The sequence below is a fragment of the Amphiura filiformis genome, chromosome 13 (genome assembly GCF_039555335.1).
Source record: "Amphiura filiformis chromosome 13, Afil_fr2py, whole genome shotgun sequence".
Lineage (NCBI taxonomy): Eukaryota > Metazoa > Echinodermata > Ophiuroidea > Amphilepidida > Amphiuridae > Amphiura > Amphiura filiformis.
Window position 1 is genome coordinate 22216292 of NC_092640.1, and position 8512 is coordinate 22224803.

The window sequence follows — 8512 nt, forward strand, 5'->3', positions numbered from 1 at the left end:
TTGATCTATTCAAAACCACTCTACTGTATCGAGCGAGGTCACGTATTTAGCCAGGTGTGAAGATATTCTACGTTTGAAGTGACCGTAGATACATCGTTGAAAATGCACAAAATGTGTCCATTTCATAATATGTTAAAGACAGTCAAGGATAAGGAACATACAAAGGAAATTCTAATTATTATAATGATCCTTTTTGTTTGTAACAAATCATTGTAATAAAGGTGCAGCGATGTGTTAAAAATTGACTATATTTATACGCGATGTCCATACGCAGAGATTGCCCATTGAAATGTGTGTGATACTTTGCGTATAAAAAATGACATTGCGATTTCACATTTTGGATTCCAACGTAGAATAAAACGTTAACGCAGGTGCTACGTTGAAATAATGCTGATTTTACCTCATGCAACGCGCCCAATTTTCAGGACGAAAAAGTCTCATTTTGAAAGTAAAGTCACGATATATGGATGTAGTGATCCTTAATCTACCAAAATACATGTTTTTGGGCAACTATAATAATTGGGGAGCACAACAATACAATTAAGTTTAAGCAGCATGTTAACCTTGGTTTTTAGTCAAAATCAAAAGCGTGCTGTTTGAATTAGGCAGAGACTCGGTAACCATTATTTTTTCAATCACTATGCCCTCTATTGACCTAGATCAGACATTATAGTAGCTTATAGTCTTTGTTCTCCTTCCTGAAGAATGAGCACAATCCAGTTTGGAACCAAGACTAGCAATATTTAACACCATATTAACGTACGTAAAAACGTACGTTAAAACGTACGGTCCACGTGCTGCGTATGGAACATCGCAATCTATCTAATATTACACAATAATCGTACATTCTCAATCTATATATTATCGACATCTCCCATTTCATAAACCGAATGCTTATTTTTGAAAGTTCTTTATCCACTACAATAATCAGAAATCTCAGATATCATAGAATAGAGATATGGATTCAGAGAAGAATTTATCGACAAAAGGCAAACGAACCACACATACGCTTCAGAATGATAAGTATAAGTCTTTACCCACTACGATAATCAGAAACAGCAGAAATTATGGTATAGAGATACGGATTCAGAGCTGAATTTATCGGCAAAAGAAAAACCACAGACCACACATACACTTCCAGAGGAATTATAAATGCTCCTACTTGAGAAAGTATCCCCATAAAAATAATCGTAAACCAGCAAATCAAGTCCGTGCCAACGATGACCACAAGCTTGATCGCCATCTTGATTTCGGCGTAGAAGCTTTCGTTGCGCTTGACAGGTTGTGCAGACATTCTAACCTTTACAAACATAATAATGTAGCAAATAAACACGGTCAAACAGCAGATAAGGTTAATGACAAGAAACAAAATGATAGAGAAGTACCATGCAGGCTCATATTTATCGGTCACAGGCAATGTAAAGTCCATCTTACCACCAATACCATCGGATTCAAACTTAAAACTTGAAGGCCGCCTTATCAATGGCAATCCAATACATACATCTGATAGATCATAGGAATCCGAATCGGCTCCAGTTAAAAGAACGGGAACTACAGATATTACGAAAGCAATGGACCAGATCACACCAATGGCGATTTTTGATTTAGCCAAGTCCATATGAGCTCGGCTGTGTGGAAACACCAGACATATGAACCTATCTACGGTTATAAGTGATATGAAAAACGTGGATGCCTCTCTGGATAAAAGTCCCAAAAAACCTGCGATCTTACACACCAATCCATAACGCCAACCGTCAGAAAATTGGAAGTATTCATCGCCGTAATAAACGTCAGCACATGCCAATATGATCACGTAAATACCCATTAGGGAATCAGAAAGAGCAAGATGGAAAATAAAGTGAAGTTGCTTAGTTTCAGAATCAGAAATGGTTTTATCTCTTTTGCGCAAAGCTATATGAAACAAGTTGCCCAATACAGCACTTATACCCAGTACCCACATTGAAACCCGAAGGGACAGATTCTGAAATAATCTGCCACAGATGTAAAGGGTGAATATGTCGCAACCGTCCTGCATGTCTCAAGGTTTTCGAAGACGCAGCACAACCGATGGTCATCATTGTACCTGTAAATTAAACACAGAAACACCAACAGGTCAAGCTCACTTGCAACTACTTGCTCACTTAATGTTATCCCCAGTGGCGTAACCAGCGGGGGGGCAGGGGGGCTGGAGCCCCCCCATTTTGAACCCTTGCCCCCTGTTTGCCCCCCCAAATGAAAAAGTTAAAGTAGGCCTACTTCTGAGAGTTATTAATTAACCTCATATCTGGTCATTTTAACCTTAAAAAACACAAATTTTTGCGCGCTTCGCGCGCATTTATTCCACTTTTTTTTTACCATATGTCACCAGTTTAGCTTCAATATGCCAAAAATTTTCGCGCGCATTTGTACCATACACTTCTTTTGTCGCCAAAAGGTGCTGGATTCCTGCCCCCTCATTTATTATGTTTGCCCCCGCTTGCCCCCCCAAATGAAAATGTCTAGTTACGCCACTGGTTATCCCGTCCACTGATTTCCCGACCATGTTAACTCGCGTCCCGGGGGGGCACTCCATTGTGGCCTGTACACCATCCGCGATAATGAAAACGCGTAAAAAGGGTAGTTTTTCGTGGGTAGGCACGATACGCGCGTAACGCGTTTAGGGTGTCAAAAACATGAAATATTGGAAAAAAAGGGTAGCAAAACTGCAATTGCTAATACGCGGAAATGAAATTTAGGGTATGAAATTTGATGCAAGGAATAAAATCCCTGTTTAGGGTGTGAAAACACCTGTTTGGGGTATTGTTTTAGCCAAGGGTTAAATCCTTGTTTAGGGTGCTTTTCAAAAGTTGATTATCGCGGATGGTGTACAGGCCACAATGGGAGTGACCCCCCGGGCTTGCATCTGCTCTTAAAAAATCGGGAGATCCTAGATTCCTTCCTGTGAGCTTAACTCAACAGCCTCAACGCACGGGCTTTTACAGGAACAGTTTACCTATGCATGATCCTGGAACCTAGGATTGATTGCAGATACCAGAACCGTGGATGGTCCCCCTTCTCTCTTCGAATAACTGTGACACTTAATGTGTACATGGTTTGATTCTTCCTGTACATGGCACGGGACAAACAGCTTTATTTGACTACAGAACCACGAGAGTGTATGGGGTCAGAAGAAATTAGTTTTAGAGGGCAGCACATTATTTTAAGTGTGATCACAGTCGACTGTACTGCGATGCACCATTATCTAACTCAGTATGTTGCCCTCTTTTCATTGATTAAAGATTGATATGATGTCCTCTACTATCTAAAGCATTAATCCCTTGTTCGTTAATTCAAAAATAATTCATGCTTAACATGAATTTGCCAAAAGACGAATACCGATTCAACACGATATCAAGACTGTAAGAAAAAAACTCAGATAGAAATCGCCAAGCTCCTTTGGAATCAGTGGGCTTTCCTATAAAGCTAAGGCCAGTTCTAGATGCAGAATTTAAAACAATTTTAAAATCCCAAAGATATCAAAACTTTTTACTTATATACGTACATTTCTTGTAGATTTGGCATTCCATTCCAGGCATTGTTTTGTACTCGCATCTCATTTGTGACAGATGAGCCTCGGACGAGTACACTGTAAATAAATATAACATTCTCGTCAATAGAAGACAATGTGCTATTCCAGATGAAACCCATATACCTCTTATGAAAGACACAACCTTAATCTCAAACACAGGGGGTGTAGATATCTAATAGAATCACCCTTTCAGGCAACCCCGTTTGAAATTCACACACCCTGGGAGAGATTAAGGTCGTGTCTATAAGAGCTGTATGGACTACAACTGGAACAGCCCAATAGATTTGTTATTTACAGAGAATCCAAGAAAAGGAATTGTTGATGACCTTTACGAACAATCTTTTTGAGCATCCACTTTCTAAGATATCAATCAAACCCGTTTTTACTAATTATTTATCTAGCCGCATATCACTGTAAATATTAATTCGTCAAAAAGTGGCATTTATTTTAACAACTTAAAATTTAAACGGCTGGTTAGTCATTCAAAAATAATCTGTTACGTTGGAAATGTATTGTAAGGATGAAAACTATGCAGTAATTTAAACTATTTTCTGCATAACAGATTCACATATAATGACTAATTGATAAATGACTAATTGATAAATGACTAATTGATAAATGACTAATTGATAAATGACTAATTGATAAATGACTAATTGATAAATGACTAATTGATAAATTAAATGACCAATTATGTGGTCAAATATCAATTTGTCATTTATAAATTTAAAGAGTTCTTTCATCATTATGAATGAATTTTCATCGTATAAACAGATTATTTTTTAACCACTAACCAGCCATTTATAATGACGTTTATTGGTTTGTTAAGGGATCCAAAATGAGCGTTTATTGCGTTTCGATAGTATTTTTTGGGACATGAGAGCACCTCAGACCTATCGAATTGCATTCTGAATACGAAGCATGTCTTTCTGATATCAAATAATTTTCATTTTTAACAATCACAATATAATACAAATTTTATGACAAATTATAAAAATTTGATATTTTTCAAATGTTTGATATATAACAGTCCTCGAAGTAAATTATATAAATCTAATGATATATTCTTAAAGTGTATGTAGCAGGGAGGAAAAGCCGACGGTCAATTGAAAATTTTGACCTTTCATATTGAAGATATGGATTTTTTTCCCAAAAGACCTAATTTTTTTGGTGTTTTGGGAAAAAATCCATATCTTCAATACGAAAGGTCAAAATTTTCAATTGATCGTCGGCTTTTCATCCCACCTACATACACTTTAAGTATAAATCATCAGATTTATAAAGTTTACTTCAAGTACTGTTAAATATCAAAATATCAATTTTTAATGATTTGCCATAAAATGTGTATTAAATTGCGAATTTCAAAAATCAAAATTATTTGATATCAGAATGACATTCTTCGTATTCAGAATGCAATTCGATATGTCTGATGTGCTCTAATGTCCCAAAATAAATACTGTCCAAACGTTCATACCCCAGCCCTTAAATTAACGACACATTTGACGAATTGATATTTACAGGTATATGCCCATGCAATTTTACCCATGGTTTGAGAAACTTTATATTGCTATTTAGCCCGAGTGCTTACATTTAGCCGACACAATGGACTAAATCAGTTGAAAGCCACACTACCCCTGTGGAAGATTTTGGAAATATCTAACATAGAGGGAGTATGCTTTTCGAATGTAATTGGTCAGGGTTAATCATTTTGGAACTCCTACTCCCGCTGTGTTATGGCTTTACCCATATCTTCCACAACCATAATGACAACTGGAGTAAGTATTTCAAATGGAAGTTACCCAATTGTTTATTATATTCAAAACTCATACTCCCTCTGTGAAAGACTTTAGCTAAATCTTCCACAGGGGTTGTGTGGATTTGAAATAGAATAGCCCAATAAAGAGGTTGCGATGTCCAAACGTACGTATCGTAAGCCCGTTCAAAATCACTCTCCTTTGACGCGATTTGGAATACTGAGATATACGGGCGATTTTGAATACTGAGATATACGGGCGTTCGACACGTGCGTTTGGAAATCGCAACCTCAAAATGAAACGTAGCCATGTTGTAATTGCTTTATTCCGTAAACGGTACGGTACTGGTAACTTGTACGTCCTTTATAAACAACATACTCACAGTGTGATTAAATTGTCCAGTCCTTCGAATGCCCTTGTGTGTATTACAATCAATGGCACTTTAACCAAAAATCTGTTGGGGGAAAAAGGTATTGAGAGATTGCTTCTTGGCTTCATTAACTATACTGCTCCAAAAAAGTATCCTTACACTTGGAAAAATAATCACAATTTCAAAATGAACCATATTGGGGTAAATTAGAAGCGCCATTTAATCCGGCACATTATGACACCTCATTGAATCCAATGTGATTTCGAGAAGCAAAGTTCAAGCATTTGATTAGACAAAGGTCCAGTTTTAAAAGTGACAAAGAGTAAAAGACAAAAGTGTCCTATCCAAAACACCACTGACCAGATATCTGGTTTGAGAGTTGTAAATGGCTAATTTGTGCGTGGCTCTAATTTAAAACAAAAGGAACAAATGAAAACTGAAACAAAAGAGCTGACAAATAAAATGGAAGTTATGAAAAGTACAGAGAAGTAAAAACTGAAATAAATACTGCTTTAAATAAAGCTTCATTGAAGAAACTGTGCTGTCCCTTTGTTGCGCTTGTTGGAATCTTTTTGCGCCTTGTATAGGCCAGTTTGTCACTTTAAAACTGGATCTTCGTCTATAATTGCTTGTAACTTTATTTCTTGAGGTCACATTGGATTCAATATGGTGTCATAATGTGTTTATCGTATCCTGTGACAATCAAGCCCAAAGACTTGTACAAACACTAATTTCAAGTTATGCATTCTAACTTTTGGAAAACACATTTTCTAATATTTTCCACAACCAATTATCAAAAATAACACAAAATATCAAAATTTTGAGCTCACTCTTAGCCTATGATCAAAATTTTGAATACTTTAGACTAAGAATTTTCAAAATGTTGTCGTGACTACAATTTGCATGTTTTTGGCCCATTTTCCCTTAAATTGTCCAAGTATTTTTGCCAGTTAGAACTAACTAAACGATTAGAATTTAGCTGCGTTTCATTTGGCAAAACAAAATGGTATTTTTTTTAGTTCCAAAAAAATAGTGCTGTATTTTTCTGAAATAGGGAGTAGTGCTAAATACAAATGCGTAGATAAATTAATGTCTTTATTCGTGGATTTTCACAAATATGACGACTGCCCAATTCAGAAACATATAAAGGTTGCCGGTTAACCCACATTAATTAAATATATTTAAAGGAGTATTTCGTGATCATAGCATCCTCTGAATATGCCTTTTGTCAGTAGATATCCACGAAAAAAGCTTAATCCCAAAATTTCAGTTGTTTCCGATTTTGTGAGTTATGCATGATTCTGTGTATATTACACTGCTCCATACGCCACTGTGTTGCAATTTCGTTCTGGTATGCAAGAATGTAATTCAAATTTGACGATATGTTTGCTAAACGAATTAATCTGCAATAAATTGTTTTTACATAAACATGCAGCCAGAGGTTTCAGTGGAATAAAAATCTCAACTTCCCTAGAGAAAAGTGGGGGATGAGGTTGTGGATCACGAAATAACTTAAAAGTTACTTTAAATAATGCTGGTATTTAGACCCTATTTTCAGCAAAATATTGAATTGATATATTTCACGGGTGTTAGAAAGATGCCTGTACAGTTAAATATGAAATAGAAACAACAAAACTATTTTAGCAATACTACCAAATAAGTTCGATCTTTCTGAATGACTATCGAGTTGGTCGATTGCTATTATTTATGAAATTAATGAAAATAATTGTAGTACCACACTTACATGCTATTCAACATTCCAAGGTTAGCAAATGTATCCCTTTCCAGAGACGTTAAATTCGGGTTGAAGGATAAATCACTTAAAAACAAAGAATGCATTTGTAAACCTAATGTTATTGAGGAATAAGGTTGCTTACTTAACTTTACTTTTTTTTCTTACTGATTAGACCGTTATTTCGTAAAATGAAGATAAGTGGTTTAATCTTACACTATGGACCACAATAGCCTCATCCCAATGGCATAGTTCAAAAACCTCAATTAAACAAACAAAGAAAAATTTTACCTTAAGTTGCAGAGTATGAGTTTTTGTATCCAAATTTTCAAAGGTCATTCAATAAATGTAGGCCTACAAATGTATTGGAGTTCAAGAATTTTGTCCTGATAGATGAGCATGTTGTGGATCCTAGTGTAAGGCCAAGTAAAATAAGTATCATTCGAACTTTTCCAAAATTTGGTGTTATTTGTTACTGAGGTATACATTGACCATTCACTTCTGTGTAAAATTGCAATTGCAAAGGCTTTGTCAACGCTATCATAAAAACCATAAAAACGGAGAGGACCCTAATATTATTGTTATTTCACCAAAGCCCTACCCCTAGCTTGAGCAAAATATTTGCAATGTGTTTATAAATGATAACCAAGAACTTCTGTACATGTGTTTACTTCACAACCATTTCAGAAACAAAATAAGGAGCCAAAAGGAGTCAAAACTGATAAACAATTGGAAAAGTCAATATTAATGAATTTTTAACTTGAATTTTAGACAAAGCTATAGATAGCAGTACTCTTCTTCGAGACATTTTGAATTGAATTATACAACTTACAGCCACGTTAGGTTTGTGAGCTTGTCGAAAGCACCAGCCTCAATAAGGAAGAAGCTATTCCGAGTCAAAGATCTGTAAAAGCAATCAAATAGCTTCGAATACTTGCAATTGTAATCATGTTTACATACGCCTGGCACATCAATAAGTAATTCGCCGTGGAAGTAGTGATGTAACAGGATTAATTACCATAACATAACAATGAGTTTACACTATTTTGAAATTATCGCTCCGCACTATATAAGCAGGATGTACTCAT

The 8512-nt window shown here is 35.8% G+C and overlaps 1 long non-coding RNA gene across 1 annotated transcript; it reads right to left on the reverse strand.

Annotated features, from left to right (window-relative positions):
- Positions 1-226: 226 nt before the first annotated feature.
- On the reverse strand, positions 227-7511 carry LOC140167228 (uncharacterized). Its single transcript, XR_011861007.1, has 4 exons — positions 7437-7511; positions 5705-5776; positions 3542-3625; positions 227-2083 (listed from the first exon to the last, which is right to left on the reverse strand). It is a non-coding gene; the product is annotated as an uncharacterized lncRNA (long non-coding RNA).
- Between the last annotated feature and the right edge of the window lie 1001 nt (positions 7512-8512).